We start from the raw sequence: 20,274 nt of genomic DNA on the forward strand, positions 1-20,274 counted from the left end.
AAAAATATAAATGGTCTGTAATCCAACGCGATATGAAGAATTGCAGCAACAAAACAGTGTTGTGCTTTTACTTTAAAGACACATTTTTAAGAAGAGGAGGACATTTTATAAAGGATGCTTGCATGATGGAGACATGTAAACATATTTGGCCGACAAATACAAAAGGTTAATAAACCAAATGATATGGTAGAGATTTTTATCCCGTGGTTTGAGCCAGCATACGGCTGGCTCAACACACACACACACAAACAGACAGAAGCCACTTGTTTATTCAAGTTTTATCAAATTTGTATATAAACGGTAAATGGTTTTGTGTTTATATAGCGCATCTCTACTCTTGATGACTACTCAAAGCTCTTTACAGTACAGTTTGCCATTCACCCATTCATGTGCATCTATTAGCAGCACTTTCCTGTTCTATGAGGGGTAATTCAGGGTTCAGCATCTTGCCCAAGGACACTTCGGCATACAGATGGGGAAGACTGGGGATCAAACTGCCGACCTTCAGGTTGGAGGACGACTGCTCTACCCCTCAGCCACATCCTCCCGAATGTACAAATTGCACCAAACTCAACATGCACTTACCAGGATGACTGAGACTATGCCAAGTGGGAAGTCGATTAGATGAACAGCCGTTTGTGGAATCAGTAGCTTTTTATTCAGGTGGGGCTGTTTTGAACAACAATCAACAGTCTCTGGTTTAGTAACCATACTTAAACAAAGGAAATTGCAGTAATGAAACACATATTGTTGTGCAACCTTTAATAGAATCATAAATTGTTTGGAGAATTGTGCCATGGTGCCTTCAGGCAGAAAGCTAATTTTCTCTTGACTCTACTCATGTCAGCTTAGCTGCTTTGATATTTGTGCAGCTCATGGTAATTGATCTCCAACAGTCAGCTAAGCTAACCAACTACATGTGTCTGTGTGTGTTTTTGTCCAACAGCTGAAACCAAATGGTGTTAAAACTTTATAAAGAAGCTCACTTATTGCTGTTCCTGCAGACCCCTCCTCTTTTTGCTTCTGGCTCTCAATGTTCAAGTCGGGAAGTCAGTCTGACTAGGGTTTAGAATTAATGAGGTTTCCAGTATTTTTTCGCTCATGTTGAAATATTTTTGGGGACATATCTTTGTCTCAGATCGCCCTGTTTGCAGCTTTCCTTTGACTTTGGTTTCATTTACGCTGAATCTACTGGTAGATTCTCACCCCACAATGTTTGCTTTGTTCAGGCCAGTGTGAGAGTTATAATCATCTCAACTCTGCAGACTGAGCAATGTGAAACCAGATCAGACCAGCAACAGATTTTGATTACAGATGTGAGCTTTTATCAAGAACATTGGACAAGATGTTGAAGATCCGTTTAAGGTTTCAAGGTCTTCTGCACAATTTAGGTTACCGCTACCATTAGATGTTAGCAGGCGTTGGCGATCAACCATACAGGCTAAACTTGAGGGTACACTGAGGTTAAAGATAAATCTGACTGGCTACTGCCTTGCATGGCAGTACTTTAAAAGCTATGTGGTTGCTCAGTAGATCAGACATCATTACCTCTTAAAGCCTTTTTAAACTAAACGCTTTCCCATTTTAGAGTATTGGACAAGATGGAGAATACCCTTTGTATGCTCTGCCACACTAACTAATGCCTACCAACAGTTGATGTTATCGGATGTTAGACCACCAGCGGATTTTAGAGACATGGCTTCAGTTGTGTTCCTTAGCGTCATCATGTGTTTTGGCCTTTAAGTCACAAGACACCCTCTCCTCAGACCTCCTGAGCAACCTTCTGGTGCATGGTTTGTATCAACATTACACTGAACATTTATACCATAGGCAGAAAATTAAAAGAAATCGAAACATGTGTGTGTGTGTGTGTGTGTGTGTGTGTGTGTGTGTGTGTGGTTACTATAAAGTGGTTGTTTGCTTGCATGTGTGGAAACGGCCTTTTCATACATGGGTTTTGTAAAGGGGAAGATGCTGTGATTTGGTCATTTAGGTGATTTCACACCTTGTTTTCTTGGTGCACATACTTCATGCATCACTGTGTTCTGCTTCCAAAGCCAGAGAGGGCTGTGTGCTGGACAGACAAGGAAGAGAGTAACGGAGGATGGAAGTGGTGAGTAGAAGTAAGAAGGAAGGGGGGCAAAGACGAGAGGGGAGGGGAAAGTGAGGGTGACTAGTGCAGGTAAGTGGAGGAGCTTGTGAAAGGGATGGTGGGGGGGTTAAATCCGGATATCACAGATTGCAGGTTTTTGTTGAGATGGATTGGCGCTGGCTGGTCTCAGGTGCTCTTACTATCAGTCGTACATGAAATAAAGAGGGGGAAAAGGCAGGAGGTGGACGGTTGGAGAGAACGAAAGTCGAGGGAAGAATAAGAGCAGTGGAGGGCTAGAGGACAAGGAGAGGATAATCCGGGTGATGATTGGGCACGTGGGGCTGAGAATAAAGGGGAAAGCAAAGAAGAGGTAAATAGAGACAAAGGGGAGAACGAAAGGCAAATAAGGAATGTAGGATATGAGAAAGAGAAAAATGGAAGATGTGGAAGTTTGAAATAGTAAAAAGCAGAGAGCCAAGTGAGTAAGTGGGCTTCAACGAATCCTCTACTGCTCTCTCTCTCTGTCTCTCTCTCTCTCTCTCGTTCAGTATGATTTATGAGCTGAAAGCTCCAAAACACTCTCCGACTGTCTTCCACAGTACTGCTGATGATGCGGGTATTTATACACACACTGCCATTTCCTGCTTTCCTGCATGCAGCGTGTGTGTGTGTGTGTTTGCATGTGTGTGTGTTTGCATGTGTGTGTGTGTACTTGTGCATCATAGATTTCCCCTGACTTAACCCAATTTCTTTGTCCTGGAAATGCTGCCCAATGACTTTGACAACATCAGTCCTTGCAGCAGGTACTGTAGAAGCAGCAACACACACAAACACCTACACACACTGGATTACTGTGAATGTTCTGTATTTATCCCGAGGCCGTAATGGTTTTGGCTTGGTACTTGACAGCTTTAAACACAGGGGCTTAGCAGTAGGACAGTATCAGTGGCGGAGGAAAACAACATTCATTAACAACCTTTGACCTATTCATAGACTCTCTGTATCTACCGAGGGGCACTCAGAGGCCTGCTTTCCGTACACTCTGTCTTGTGAGCAGTGCGCCCGGGAGACACAGAATGAAGAAAGGAATTGAAGCAGAGAATAAAAAGGGGGAAATAAAAGTCACTCGTTGGGACTTCTAAGCAGCTTTCCCTGAGTCTTCTTTAATACTTTTAGATATGTATTGTGAATTTCCTATGTAGGCGCATTCATGAATAAAAACATCATCACAGATGATGCTGCTCTTTACTTGCCTCATATTATACAAATTTTCCCTGCACATATAGAAGATAAAGCTTTAGTAATATGTGCCACGCGTCTCATTCATTATAGATAACCTTACACAGGACTGGTTGAATGGGAGAGGATACAGGACCCAGGGGGCAGAGAGGAGACAATGACTTGGGTGTTAACTGAGCAGGTCTGAGAGCAGCTCTTTAAAAACGAGTGATCGATATCACATAGTGCTGGTGGTCAGATACTTAGTTATTTTTCAACATATGCTTAGGCTACATGTTTATGAGGTAAGTGAATGTGTCTCTCTAATGCAGCTCACGTTGATCAATGTTTTTATCTCTTCTACTTTTCTTACCAATGTTTCTTCTGCAAAATCCTGATAAGGCATCTTTGACTTTTGGTTGGTAAATAGGTTTTCACCAAACATTAAAGCTCATCCCTCTTCATGCTCTTCTGATTTTAACATCATGAATTAATCATCAAGAATCAAACCACACAAAATAAGGTTTTCACCTCACTATTAAAGGGGTGGTTGCACCTAGTAGTGGACTTAGGCTCCTGATTTTTCTCAATCAGGAGCCATAAACGGGTCACAATTTACATTTAGGAACCAATCAAAAATCTAACATCCATCCATTCTGATTCAGTAAGATGCACATTTAAGCTATTCTTGTTTACTGTTAGCTCTATAGTTTGGGCACATAATTGAATATTTTTCGAAAAATAATCATCGCTTATTCACTTTGTGTTAAATCTTAGAAAATAAAAAAATTAACTACTGTCATGTAGTGGTAATATTGGCCCCGCCCCTGGTAGAACCTGCTGCATGATCGTAAACAAAGCAATGTCATTTTGGATTATTGAGTGTAGATTACATGACAACAAAGTGGGCAAAAAGACTTTGAACCACTGTAAGCACGCTGCAAAGTATCAATATATACAAATTATGTTTTGGAATTTGTTCTGAATTTGTGCTTGAAGGGCCCAATTGTTGTGTCGATATCTAATCTGGTCTAGTGACAGCTCAACAGTTGTATTAACGTGGCAAAGAACAACAACAAAAGGCAAAGACAAATTGAACTGGATACTCTAAGCACTACAAATTGAACTGGATACTCTAAGCACTTCACAAGTACACAAACATGTGAGTAGTTTGAGTAGTAGTCAGTCGTGGTTTAAATAGTTAATGAAAGTGATAAATTACCGACGTGATGATTACATGATAATTACAGTATTATGATGTAATTGTGAAGCACTCAATAACTACTGATTATGATGTGTCACTTTTAGAGGCTGCAGAAAATGATAAAGATTTAGTAATGGATGATTGATTGTTTGTGGAGCTCAGATAAAGAACATTATAATATGTCCTAATAACCTAATCATTCTTGAGTAATTTGTAGAAATAAAAAAAAGACCTTTGATATAGTTGTTAAAATGTATGTGAATGATCCAGCCTTGGGAAGTGTAAAGGATTTGACATATTTCTAAGTCAGGGTGTATAATAAGTCAGGGTGTACATGATATCAGTTATCTGTGTGACCCTGGTACAAGTTGCTGACTTGCACATATCTAAGGAATATCAATGAATTTTGCAAAATAAATAAAACAAAGCTTCTTTGAACCTTCCTTTCACATTCTTGGCATCAGCTGTTTTTTCCACATACAGTAAAAGTAACAGTAACGTACATGCACCATGACAGGCTTGTCTTTTAGACAAAATGAAACCTAACCCTCTTCAGAGTTGTAGCTAGCAGGTCCTTTGTTAATGCATTAAAAACAAAATGTAGTTTTTTGCAACTTTTGGGAATAAACCAATCTGGCTTCATTCAGCTGACACCTGTCACAGTACAATCAATAACATGAACATGGAATGCAAACAATGCATAATGTGTCATCACTTCACCCAAGGTCCAAATTTAATTTGACTTTATTCTATATATTTCTATTTGATACTTAGACCTAAAAAGTCCAATAAATTAAAATTAAAAAATATAACAATTTTTTTTATACGAGGCCAATGAGAGTGCTTGGTTTCAGCACTTTACGTACTGTGACCTATTAAATCTGTGTCGTTGTTTTTAGAGGTTTTAAAGGCAAATACTGTTTTTCCTTACAGCAAAAAGATAAATGAGACAGGGCAGGGTAAATGAATGTCAGAGCAGTGATAAAATATTTTTCGAAAAGACCTGCCCTCTTTCAGCACAGCACATCCGAGGATAAACGTGGTTTATTGGTATAATGTTCCATCCCTACACTCAGGATGACAGGTTGTGAAAATCTCTTTTGCTGATTGGACCATATCAACATGTTGTACCTTACAGTGCATTTAATAATGTATTACCCACATATACAAATATAACTTATCTATTAAGCTTTACTTAATTGCTTGCTATCCATGTCATCAGTTATAATTTGTAAAAACAGGATTGTTTCCCAGCCACTATACTGTACCAACAATGGATTAATGCCAAATTCGTAGCCTATCATGAGACCAGCCCACGTTTTCCCACTCTTTTACTGTTCCTGTTCTTGACCGACAGGAGTGGACCTGACAGTGTCCTTGCTGTTGTACACCATCCATCTCAATGTGAATTTGGTCAATCTGAGATGCCTTTTGGCTCACCACAGACTCCTCAATATAAAAGTAGGCTTCCCCTCCAGTCTTCACCATTTGGTTTTTGAACCCACAGTGGTAAAACGCCATAGCCAAACTCTTGCCTTGCTTTTTGAATTATTTTTGTGAATTATTAGAATTTGCCTGGACCTGTTTTCTCCTTTGTCTCAGAACTGCCACACTAACCTGTCCCGCCCTGCCACCTCCAGCCACTTGCAGCGTTGTCTTCCTTCTCTCCTGGTGTTCCTGCACTCACTTGTTGTTGAAACCGGGATAGCTCTTTCCCTGGATCATCTTACCCACCTTTGGCACTTACCTGCCGGAACATGTATATGTATAAATGAGGGGTCGGCGATATATTGATTATACTCAATATATCACAGCTTGTTCCACGTGAGATGAATAAAATAACTAGATCTTGACCATCAAGTACACATTGTCACGTGAATGTTTTAAGCCGTCAGCATGAAATTCTCTTGGGAGTTTTCGCTTCGCAGGCAGCTCACTCTGCGGAGCAAGTTGGGGTTTACACACATAAACACACAGACCCCAGGGCTCCGCCCCCCTAACTTGCTCACAACGACACAGTGAGATGAGAGGAGAGTTAACGTAAAGCAGGTAAGTGACTTTGTTGAAGAACAGTGGAAACAAACAGTGAAAAATACAGTTTCTCTCTGGTCCGCAGCTGCTCAATGATCAGAAGGTTGGTTTGGTTTGAGCTGGAGTTTCCTCCCTCCATTCTGACCTGCTCTTACTTTATGTAATAATCGCTCAGTTATTAGAGCCTGATCAGTACAGCCCCATAGAATAACAAAGTGCTGTAAATGGTTTTGGTTGGTTTTGTATTTATATACCGCTTTTCTAGTCTTGATGACAAGGCAAGGGAACACATTTGTGGTCATATGACCATTATGTTTTCAAGCCCCTCCCATTCCCCCCTTGCCATGAAGGAGAAGTTGGTTCTGGTGCTGTGGAAATTATGTTTTTTCACAAAAATGTGTTTTTTGCATGTAAAAGTAATTTTTTTTGCTTTGAACTTAATCAACTGTTGTGTCAAAACAAATTATTTCAGGTAGAAAAACTAATATCATACATTTTGGTGAACTTCCAACATATAAAACCATGTGATTGATGCTGAAGATTAGCCTGAATTGCTAAGAGATGTTGTTTTTTCTAAAATGTTGGCTGTGGGGTAAAGTGAGACAAATGCTGTGGGGTGAAGTGAGACATGAAGCACAAGTTAAGTTTAGTCTTAAACATATTTTAGTGTAATATTACATTACATATGTTTTATTTTTAATGTCATAAACATTGTAGAAAAGCCACCATGCCAAGAAACTACACCAGGAAAACAACCTGGGGCCAACCACCCCTCGCAGAGATGGAGAGTGCAGCCGCTGAGGTCATGCAAGGAAAGAAGTCCTTAAGAAAAGCTGGAAGGGATAGAAACATTTACAAGACAACCCTCAAAAGATTCATAAAGAAAAAAGAGAAAGGGGAAGTAAAATCAGTAGCCTGGGGTGCAGTAGCTGAGGCAAAGAGAATATTCACAGATGAGATGGAGGAGGAGCTTGCCAAACACTTGAAACAACTAGCTGACCAGTTCCATGGCCTTGCTCAAGTTAAGTGCCGTGAACTGGCATTTGAATATGCAGAGAAAAACACTATTCCTGTCCCTGCCAATTGGACAGAGAAACAATGTGCAGGTAAGCTAGGGTGTGCAAGAGATCACATGAATCATAATAATCATGAATGTGCTTAATTGACCAATCCCTATGATTCTGTTACTAGTCCGATATTAGTTTTGGAATGTGTGGTTGTCAATCTAGCTGTCAGGATTTGAACTATTACAACATGTGTTGTTATGGTAGTTTTAAAGTGGAAAAAGTAAGTGGATCACTTTACCCCTTAGCTGGGGTAAAGTGAGACACAAGACCACTTTTTTAAAAACAATCATATTTTCACTGCCCTTTGTCCTGAAGACATTCTGATCATTTCCATTGCTAGAAAACATCCTGAATTAATGGGAAATGTGTAAATTTTACTGATATATCATTTTAGCTCGCCTAGAGGGGAGCAAATGTAAAAAGTGTCTCACATTACCCCGCTCTCCCTACAGTTTTACATTCACCCATTCACACACACATTCATACAGTGCATCTATTCGCAGAACTTTGTTATTCTATGGGGGGCCAATCAGGGTTCAGCATCTTGCCCAAGGACACTTCGGCATGCAGATGGGTCAGACTGGGGATCGAACTGCCGACCTTCAGGTTGGAGGACGACCGCTCTACCCCTCAGGCACAGCAGCCCTGTGTTGTGTGTGAATGGGTGAATGTAAAACTGTACTGTATAGCGCTTTGAGTGGTCATCAAGACTAGAAAAGCGCTATATAAATACAAAACCATTTACCATTACATGACATTTACTCAGTGTTTGTTTGAATCGATCCCACTCCTCCTGTGATGCAAGTGTTATTTTTCAGCGGGGTTTTCACAGTCGCAGCTTGGACTTCTACCTCTGTGGTTTACACACAATGCTATTTTTAACTTACCATTTTAAAATGATCTGTTGTTACAAACATGACCAAACAAAAAAGTGCACTTTAACCTAAATGGTAGTGAAATAGCTTACTCATGGATTCTTGTTGAATGCACTGTTTTTGTTAAGGGTCTTTGAGAACTTGGTAGGAAAGGCCTACCATGACATGATTTATTTTCATTTGTTAAACTCTTATAAGTGCAGCTGCCTGGGTCAAAATAAGAAGTTTGCTAAATGTAACTTGATTGTGATTTTCCACCTTTTGTATGCAAATAAAAAAATTGGATGGGTCTACTTTAATCATTGTGAAATCTGTGCATCAAAGGGTTGAATTTAACATTTGTACTGTGATTTAGAGGAGACTTCCACATATAGAGATACCGGATATATCGATATTTGTTTTAGGCCATATCGCCCAGCCCTAGTATATATGCATGTATATGTATTCTAACGCTTCCGTAGTTTAAGAAGTTGCTCAGTGAGTCTTCACTGTATGTTGCCAAGAACACAAAGATGAATTTCACTGTTCTTTCTGCTGTGACTGGTCTATTAAGCTGTTTTCAGACATGACCAACAGTTAAAGTCTGGTGAATTGGGTCCAGAGTTTACCCAGAGTTTGCCTTTCCCACATGCACAAAGCAGCAGGAGGTTCTCTGCACAGACCGAGAGGTGGAGCAGCGGGAAGAGGCAGGAAGTAATGACATAATTCTGCTGCGAAGATTACACCACTTTCTTCACAACACACAGACACCGTCATCAGCTCTTATCGCCACAAAGTCTCTTGAAATCATCATCTTCATCGGTATCTTCTATGTGTGTGTCACCGCTTTTACCCCAGATATTTGTTTTTTTTACATTTTGTGTCGCATGTAGAAAGCATCATCGTCCCCCCACTCGCTCGCAATGAATCTCAGATCGGATTTTTCCTGGACTTTCTACGGACTTTATATTAGGAGGCCAGATGGAGAGAGTCTGCAGATAAGCCTCTCACTCTGACATTTGAGTTCACACGTGCACCTCCTGTGGAGAAAATACGGAGAATCTGAAGCGTTCAGTGCATGTCTGAAAGCACAGCTTTAGAAAATAGCTTGCTTAAGTGAAATCTGGAGTCCTTGTGTAGCGAGTCACTGTCCTGGTGTCGGTAAGTGATGCGTTTAATGTCTTTACATGTGTTGTATAAACAGAACACCTGGATAGCTAGTGTTAGCAGTGATAACAACCGTGGCAGAACCGACAGAAACATTAACAACCTGCCAAAGGTCCAACTTGAAATATGTCACCGATGTGCATTGGCAACACTGCTCCTCTGACAAGTGAAGGGCTGGACAAAAATACACTTAGCAAATCATGTCACTAAAGATTTACCACTTCATAGGTGTAACCCGACAATTGTTCACCTTGTGTAAGCCTTGCGATCACAGTGTAAGCTACAGAGTCCAGCTGTAGAAAACAGGTGTATCAGGCCCGCTGCAGTCATTTGTGAAGATAATTCATGGCTGTGACCTGCAGACACGTCACACCAGGTGTCGTGGCGGATCCTGCTGGAAATTACAACTCACTGTCTGGTCACCCCCTCACCAGCGTCTCTCTTGCTTTCTCCCCTTTTATTCTCTGCCCTTTCTGTAGCTCTCTCTCTCCCTCTCCCTCCGCCTTCACCTCTCCCTTCCACCCTGTCTGCATTTTCGGACATCGCTGAAATGTGATGCCGTCAGCCCCAGTAAGCAGAGCTCTATCAAAGGGGCTTGTAACAGCCGCATGGTGGCTATTTTAGCGTGAACTCTGACGGTTGTGGCTGTCACATCTGATGGTGAGGGCGGCGCTGATCTGTGGTGGCAGGAGGACCTCGAGGAGGAGGAGGAGGATCGCTACTCCAGCCTCCCGTCTGACTGCACACTCACTGCTGCTAGTTTATAGAGACGCAGAGACACCACACACAATTTAGCACACATAAACACACACCCATATTAACAACAACTCCATCTACTCATAGGCAAAATGCACTGACATGTGCATATGGATCTAATAAACAGGCAAAAGAGCACATACACATTTATAAGAAGACCCACAGTCACTGTTACACACACACACACACACACACACACACACACACACACACACACACCACACAGACACACACACACTGTGGAGCAGCACCGCAGTAAGGTTTCTATGCTGTTGCCATTACTTACAAAGCTGAACATTCACTTCTCCCCCTGTCTGTTTCTCCACCCTTAGTTCTCCTCCTCCTCCTCCCTCGTTTCCAGCTCCTCTCATTTCCTTTTTTTTCTTTTTATCTGACTGACTCCCACTTCCCTACATGTTCTGCTCTCTCTCACCTTCCCATTTTTCATTCATTCCCTTGTTCATTTAGCCCAGTGATTTATTCTTTATGACTCCTGGTCCTTTGTCTCGCCCATTCGTTACCCTAGTGCTCGCAGACACATCTTTTCCCTCCCTCGTTCGCTCACATTCACACCAGAGTGGCTCTCTTGTGCCGAGAGGATCGCATAACCCTTGCACGTGTGTTTGAAGTGTTGCAGCCCTCCGTACTCGACTCACGTTGGGTCGAGTCCAGTTTTCTCACCCACATAGAGTCGCTTGGTCCCAGAGCTACAGCGGTGAGCCCTCTACTCATGTCTCTAACCCTGAGGCTTCAGCGGATCAGAGCCGAGATAGACCCATGGCCCTCCTCACTTTCAGCCAAAAGCTTCAGCTGTTCACCTGAATACTGAAATGTTAAAACCACTGACACACACACACACACACAGAGGTACGCACACACACACACACACACACACACACACACACACACACACACACACACACACAGACACACACAGAGCAGGTAACCCACCCACTGCTGTCCGCATTTAATATGTTGGTGTTTTACTTGTAAAAAACATATTTGAGGGAATTGTATTGGTATTGTGCATATTTTTTTTTATAATATCATGTTTTAAGCAGCTCCTGCCTCCATTTGTAAATTCTGCCTTTAAAAACAGGTTAACCATGATCAAGAAATGATTTGACTTGATCCAAGCTAGACACCATGAACAGGTCACTAATCTATTTCAGGACAAAATAACAATCACGCTTTTATTCACGCCAACAGGCAACATTGGAATATACAATTAATTTAACCTCCTGCAAGCTGAAGAAAACCCATAGGCATGGGGAGAGCACACAACGTCCACACAGAGAGGCCATGACAGTCAAGTACGTTAAAACCGTAGGCTCAAACGCCCAACCTTTTTGTAGGAATGGTTCTTCCAGTGTCCATATGCAGCCTCCTCAACTGTGACTGATGAAAACAAACAAAAATATTGATCAAAATTCTTATTGTCTCTCAACAATTAAAAACAAAAGTTAAACGATAGATTAAATAAATAAAATTATAGAAAAATATATACTACATTTTCTACAAAACATAGCCCATTTTGGAACAATCATTACAAAGTGCTTCACAAAAAGAAAAATCAAGAATACAAAAAACAAAGACAAGAGGAAAAGAAATTAATTAACACAATGTAATCCAAAATCAGACAGCTAATGATATCAGAGAAAATGTAATATCAAAGACTGCAGATTCAAAATATTACATGATTTCAAAGTAATGGCAAATGTAAAGGATGAAATGAACATAAGTTATAGGAAAGGGGTTTAACGTGAACGTCCCTAATTTTCATCTTAGGTTCTTAGGTCCAGTAGCTCCTCAAGATTTTTCAAGATATTTGTTACCGCACAAATTTACTTCATGTGCTGATGCTCAGTGTAAGTGTTGCTGGAGCAGATTCTCCAGGATAAATGTTGAACTCCATCAGCAAAGACAGACACACACTCTTACATACTAACCAGCATGCATATTATCAGCTGGTGTGTATGTCAAGATGCATGGAGAGGGTTGGAAGAAGAGGGACAAAAATCCTCTTCTTCTAAACAATCACCCATAAGGCTTCATGTTACTCAGCAGAAAAAAAAGCTAAAACAAAGGTCTTCAGTTGACTACAGCTGCAGGGGTAACCTTTGAAACTTCAACCTCAACAGGGCGATTAAATGGAAGAGCTATCTGTGTGGGTATTCACCTCGTCTGCACTTTTGTTTGACAAAGAATGCGAATTATATCTGTGTGTGTGTGCATGTCCCGAAACACATGCACACGCACACACACTCACCAATAGTGCCACTCAGCCATCTATGTCACACCCCTGTCCATGACCTAGTCCCTGCACATGATTAATTCCGCTTTATGCATTAAAGTCCATTTCAGAAAGGTCAGGAAAGGGGTGGTACAAGCAGGAATTGAGCAGCGCCCGCCTCTCCTCTTAAGATCGTTTTGTGGACTCAAGGCCAGTTTCCCTTTAGTAAGCTCACATTAAATTCACACGTCTTTCTTTTTACCCCCTTCCTTCCTTAGCAAATGAGAGAGATTATGCAGAGTAGTGCTAGCCATTCAATTAGTGTTAAGCCCTACTTCCCTAGCAAAGAGAAGAAAAAGGAATTCTAATTCATTAGGTGGGATTATATGACGGTTTTGAGGCGCTTTGGTGTCTGGGAGAGCGGTGACTGTGCTAAGGAGTTATGGCTAGTGAAGCGATGAGGGGTGTAATTTGAGTCCTCTGCATTTTCTGTCCTCGAATGTCTTCCTTTCACATTTCACGCCTGTTGGGCTGCCTCAGATCGACGCTTTTATATGTCTGTTAAAAATGAAGGTGTCTACCTAAAAGGGATCATCATGGCCCCACTCCTTAATGGCAGGATGTCAGCTCAAGGCACAGGATTGTAAATAGATATGGGTGAAAACAGAGGATAACCCTGAATCATCGAAAGAACAACTTTTCAGAACTTTGATTTTGACTCACAATCAAATATTAATGGGGTTTTGAATGCCTTTCCCCATATTTTGGCAATGAAAGCGGATCAAATGGCAAGATGTATTGTGAAAGGGTTTGTTTGAAGGAGACATATCCGAAACTCTGGAACCAGTTTGCCTCGGCTCTACATGGCATTTAGGAATCCACAAATTTTCGGCTATGATTCAAGCAAGGTTTTTAAGTCACAAGGGCAACTTTTTTCCTTAGGCTACAACCATGCTATTACATTGTGGTTTGAAAAGACATCAACTTTGCAGCAGGCGTCCAGACTACTTAGGAGTTTCAGAGCAGCTAAAATGGCAAAGTTTGAAAACTCTGGAGCTGCGTTTCAGTCTGGATGCGAAGAAATTTAGATATTTGGAAATTATGACGTAGACACTTACAACTGCTTGCTGATAAGGTCTCGTTGGTAACTACGTGGCCTTTGCTGATTTGCAGGCTCCTATCGCATGATCCTCTTTGGGAAGGAAAGAGCCTGCATCAGCCTCATCCTACCGTGTAGAACACAACATGGATAATCAGTGTTGATGACCCTGTTGCCTTTGCTCACAGCTCTGGTGCAGTTAAAATATGCATCCGACAATAATACAACTGCTGACATGCATAAAAGACTAGATATTAATTTAGCAGTACCTGCATGTGATGGTCATGTGGTATGAGTTTTAGGCGTTTTTCCAATAATATGAAACCAAAGCACTCTAATGGACAGAGATTGTTTGTATTTGTATTTTTCAAACTAAAACGTAGAAGTGTGGATGTAGGCTTAGTTAAAAACCTCCAACACCCCACCCTGAACAAAGCCAAACAGCAATCGGACAGTTAGTTACAATCAGGTGAACAAAGCAGAGCCTTTACAGAAGAGCTAGATATTTTCCCCAGGCTTCAGCAATGAACAGTAAATAATGAAGAGGATCTCACAACTTTAATACTGTATTTCTGCTGTTCATCTCGTGATCATGATGACTAAAGATGAAATGATTGTTACTTTCCAGAGTTGATGAAAAATATATATTAGTCTGCACAAATGTTTTGACATCTGATAAATCTGTAAACTCGTGGATCTTGACGTAAAGGGAACTCTCTGGTTAGTATTTTATTGTCTCACAAGTAGAAGCATGGTGGTGCAGTGGTTAGTTGGCTCACTGGCTTGGATTGGCTACAGCCCCTCCACAACCCAAAAAGGATAAGCGGTATAGATAATGGATGGATGTCTCCATCTAGTACCTGGAGGAGAAGTACATTTCTTAAATGCTGAGCTGTTTTCAGTCTTGACGCCAACGATCACATTTGTTAAATCAGGTTAATTTGTTGGGTAATATGCCAACTAGTTGTAGCCTACTACTTCTCGGAAGTGGCCAGAAAATCACCTAATAAGAATTTAAATATAAAGAAGCACGTACATCTTGGAATCAAGCTAAAAAAACAAAAGAAATCTTCATAAATTTGATTGATATTGACATGGCCTCATGGGGCTCTGAGAGTATGTTTTTATTCAGGTGGTTTATTTTGTCCTCAGAATCTCAGATTCTATTTTCAGTCATGGCAAAGTCCATAAATCATAGATAAAGAATACGGCGCAGCACTCCAATTTAAGTTTTTATTGCTGTGTAGATGATTCGGGCAACATGCCATCTTTCAGCATGCATTTCAGGCAATAATTGTGTCAAACCTCAATTAATATTCATAAATCGACAATACAACCATGCACACAGCTGTGTCACGAATAGCATCTCTCATGCACTGATTCACTTCCACTCCCTCAGACAGTGGCCTGAAGAAGAGCTAGAAGGCTCTACAAAAACTGCTTTTTGGGCAATAATTCCATTTAAGGGCTGAATGAAAAAAAAACACAAGTAGATAATTACAATTTTATGATCTGCACAAATGGGGGAATGAGTTGGTCCTCAAGGTGAGAAATATTTGGGAAACTCACTAAGAAATTCAGTATATGCTGTCTGTAGTCTATTCAAGCTGGAGATAGAGAAAAGGGCAAGGGCAGACAGGACTGAGGGAGAGAAGTGAGTGATGATAGGGCGAGGCAGAGCACAGAGGACACTGACCAGGGCAGAAAAGTGACACCATGACTGGAGTATTCTCAAAAATGAAACTTGAAAAAAAAATCATAATTAGTATGTGTGTGTGTGCGTGTGTGTGTGTTTGTATATGTCTCCACCAAGAGCAGAGAAAAGAGTGTAAAAATAATTTAGCTTTTTACTTAAAAACCTTAAGTCTGATTATCTTAAATTAGAGAAAGAACAGTCCGAGTCTATAAAGTTTCTGTAGAGAGTGCAGCGTTTAATACTGTCAGTATCATTGTTTATTCAACAAGCATATTCTTAATAGGTCCTAGTTGAGTGTATCAACTAGAACCCTGGCATGATGAGCTTTAAACTATGTAGTTCCCAGAGAAAATTTAGACAAGTATAAATTCGACAGGTTTAGTTTTTCCAAACCTAGAAAACACCAAAAACTATAGACCCAAAATGCACATATAAAGAGGTAACAAGAAAAGGTTTTTATTATGAAGTGTATTCATACACAATTTCAAGCAAATGTTTAGAAGACATAAAAAGAATAAATCAGGACAAAAAAGTTGAAATAGAAAAATAATACAAATAAAATAGATCTGTTTAAAATAATAATAAAAAAGATTAAAATAAAATGATGTTATGACCTTGTAAAATAGCTTAGTTTTAGGCACTTGATCTTAAAAACTTCTTAAAAAGTGTTCAAGATCACCAGGAAGTTGCTTCCAGCACTCTGCTGCATAATGGCTACAAACTGCTTCTCCATGTTTAGATTATTCCCTGGGAAGCAGTTATTGGCATTTAGAACAGAGGTAAAGCAGGGACAGACAGGTGAAAGAGGGAAAATGCAGGCTGGGTTTGTTGCAGTTATCTGGTAAAAGAGGTTATAGCAGACTGGCTGGAGCTGGTATGGCTGAGGTGAGGTGACCCGAGAACGACAGGCTTACAAACTGGATCCTGAACACAAGGAGACTATGAGGAAACACATGTTTTGTCTACTACTGTAGAAATCTGCATCCACATGACCTTTGTTTTATACAACATCTCCGTCAAGACACAAAAACAAATGTCGGGCTGCCGATAGTGGATATATGATCCGTCAAATAACAGAAGAGAACGGTGCAGTCCATCACTTTGTGTTTGTAAAATATTTAGTGGCTTAGAAATCTGTTAGCATTTGGACGCGGTAAAATACATAAAAAGACGAGAGCAGCACAGCACAGCACAAACTGCAGCAAGCAAGTTTTTCTCTTCATTTAAACATGTTCATTCAACATGCTTTTTACCTAGTTATGATATGAAGTGTAGAATAAACATAAACATTTTATTGATTAAAGATTCCAGCTCAAGGACTTCAGGAATTTTATTGTGATTGCTTGGGGAGGCTTTAACATGATATGTTTGATTTCTTCAGATATAACATTCACCAGAATTCTTTAAAGAAAGTGACTTTCTACAGTATACTACCTGTGTGTTTATTTTTTAAACCATGAAAAGGGCTTTTGATCAGGAAGTGACAGTCTGTGACAAGCCTCCTTGTCACAGACTGTCTGGATCAGACACAATAAGGATAAAGGGGATAAACCTGCCTCATAAAGTTACTTATACTGTAACTGTACACACAAATATCCTGCATGTCCCATTGAGACAATCTGAGACAGCTCTCCTCTTACTGACTCAACATTACCACTACAAAAAACCCTTTTTGACAACTCTTTGTTATTGACAAAAGCCTGCAGTGTTAAAGGGTTGATGCAATGAGGAGAGGACTTGTGAAAAGGTCCCAGGGTATTTTGTGAATCTGTCCTTCTTACCACTCCTGTCATATGCTACACTGCTCTCTGGCATGTTAAAGCTGCTTGTCAACTTTAATCACAGCGCTGTTCAGAAATCTAACTGGAAAAGTCTGTCTCTTCTAATAGTGCAGTCCAAAGTGTGCACGAGAAAGTGTGTCTTTTTCTGTGCGTATGTGTGTGTCTGTGCCTGTTTGTGGGTATACTGAGAGCCAATCAGCTACTCACCTTCCCCTGAGGGGGAGTTCCACTAGTTTAATTGTTTCTAGTCTGTTCCCAGTAGCCTACTTATTTATTAAATACATGAATGGGAAGTAAAACTCACACACCTACCATGCCTCATGTAAGAAAGTTACACCTACCAGTTCAAGCACAGTTCATTTAACCTAGCCTATAGCCTTGCATTGTGTCCGTTTTAGCCCATTTCTTTTTTCGGAACAAAGTTGGCAGAATCTCAAAGTTGGCAGAATCTCAATCACATTTTTCTTGCTTATGATCACACAAACATTCTTGTCTGCCTTTCTATGGGTAAAGAAATATTAACATATACAGTGAGCTAATGTACTTTGGTAAATCTGTGTCCAAAGGATACAGACGTGGATTTATGTGAACTTTCAACAAAGTTGACTGCATCAAACAACTTTCGCGTGGATCCAGCTTTTCCATTAACAGGAGTTACAGCCCAGGACTATATAAAAAATAGAATAAAAATTCCCATTAGAGATGTGTATTCATAGTTGCCCAAAAGTGAAGCCAAATTGTCCACATCGCCCCCTGCTGGCATGTTGCAGTATAGTTCATTAGCCCAGCCACCCTCATACATGGGACACAGGCCACCAAAAAAGTCAAAGTACACTTAAAATGAACTTTAACCAAAGATATTACGTAGCTCTATTCACAGTGCGGTATAGTCAAGACTACATGTTTCGGTTTACGCTATAAAAATGGTGAAACCTTGATTTGCAGTTGGTCGAGCGAATGTACCAGACCATGACACAGAAGGTCCACCCCACAATCACCACTGCGCAGACTGACTCCAAATTACATCTTAAGCACACGTAACCAAGATAGTCTGGAATCATTTTTGTACAGTGGGAGGAAGTGGAGACATGTAGTTCATCTTTACATTATAATGGTGGCATTGCAAAGCCCAGCAAGGTTAACTAAGTAGCTACTAGCAGCTGACATGCTAGCTTCAGCATTGGCTAATAAAAAATGAAAATCTGTCAGGGCTGTTTTTTGTCTGCAATGAATTACCTGGTGTTCCCGGTCAACAGTAAACCAGCTCCAATAGGGGATTTCTTTAAAAAAATTGTGTCTGGGTCAAAGAGGTCACTGCTGAATTCAAGATCTAAGAAAATAATTTGTCAAATAAAATTAGGTGACATTAGTTTAAACAGAAATACCGTTAGTAAAATTAAGCATACGGTTTCATTACCTTGAAGTTTGACTTAAGTAATGTAATTCATTATCCCAAATTAACATTACTGGCACACACACAAACACACACACGCACAAAGTATCAATTTGGTAGACACACCAAGAGCCACTAATAAACTCCTGTCACCAGCTTCATCCACTTCTTTCTCAGCTCTCACTTCTTTCTATCAATTAACCTTTAAGCTGCTTGCTCTCTCTCCCTCCACAGCCACATTAATAGAGGATTGAGGAATGGGTATGTAAAACTTAAGAAGTGCAGAGGGTCTCCATTTCCTGAGCTGAAATAATCGATAGTCTATGAATATTCTGATCAGAGTCCTCAGGCCTGAGAAAAATGTCAACATTTAGTCTTCACGAGACACCAACTGAAGAGAAAACAAGATACAGATACAGAGCACGGGCGGAGGTTCACATTTGAGAAGGCGATGAAAAGACGTGAAGTGGTGCTCCTAGCTCAGGATGCGTTAATTAAATATCAGCTGGTTCCATTTTTTTACATGAACCTTTTTGTAGGTTCTGCTAAATTCCAAAGCAAATTTTCCTCAGAAAATGACAACTGGCCAAACAACCCATCTTTTTTTTCCATTTTAAGTATGAAAACTAAAATGAAATTGAGACATTAAAGCACAGAAGGATCTAACCAATGCAGTTAAACATGATATTTTATGAGGAATAACTTGAGGCCCGGTTACAACGAACTGCTGAAAGATTAGTCTGACACTTTAGATAAATACTGTACTTTTATTTTCTTGCCAAGACTTAAATGAGAACATCGATACCACTCTCTTGTCTGTTCAGTAAGTGTAGAGCTAGTGTCGAGTCAAATAGGTTTGTTTAGTATAACGACAGCTAGCCTCTTTCAGTCATCACCTTTGGACTATACCTATTCCTTTACTATGTTCTTTAACTTAAATTGTAGTACATGTTCCTAAGATGATTTGCAAACTGTTCCCAGTGTTTCCAGCTTCAACTTCCAGTTTCAACTCATCTGCCTGATTTGTAGTCTTTCTGCCTATAAGACTGATTAACTGTGATTTAAAAACATGCACACACTTAATCAGTTTTTTGAGCTGTAAACGCAATAATATGATATGATGGGAGGTGTCTCAACCCCACCTCCCAGCACCACCTGCCTTGGTGTGTCAGCATTTGGTTTTCAGAACAACTCATAGCACAACACAATACTCACTTTATTCAGCTGCACACATACTCAGCAGGGTCAGGTAGCAATTCCACTCAGAGATTATTATGTTGTGGGTGTTGCCTCCATTGTACGATAATCGTAAAATGATCGCCAGAAAAATAAAATGTGTTTGCCACTAACATTAACAGTAATTCATTCTGACAGACATCAGAGAGGTACAAAGACAGACACAGCTTAATTCTTCATCTAAACAAGTATTACAGTCAGATATTAATGTTCTCATACCACTTTACAAAATGAAATTGCTTGCATCATGTTTACTGTGATATATTACCATTACTGAGTGAATCAGAATTTCCCACTGTAGCTTTTGCTGTTTGGAATCGATTGGGGCTGAATAAGCCCGAGAGGTTTATACATGTGTTTATGCACGCTCCAGTTGACCTCAAGGGCAAGAGCCTTGTTTAAAAAGAAATAAATATACTGTTGAATTCAATCTCAAATGTATAAAGG

This window comes from Limanda limanda, chromosome 7 (genome assembly GCF_963576545.1).
Source record: "Limanda limanda chromosome 7, fLimLim1.1, whole genome shotgun sequence".
NCBI lineage: Eukaryota > Metazoa > Chordata > Actinopteri > Pleuronectiformes > Pleuronectidae > Limanda > Limanda limanda.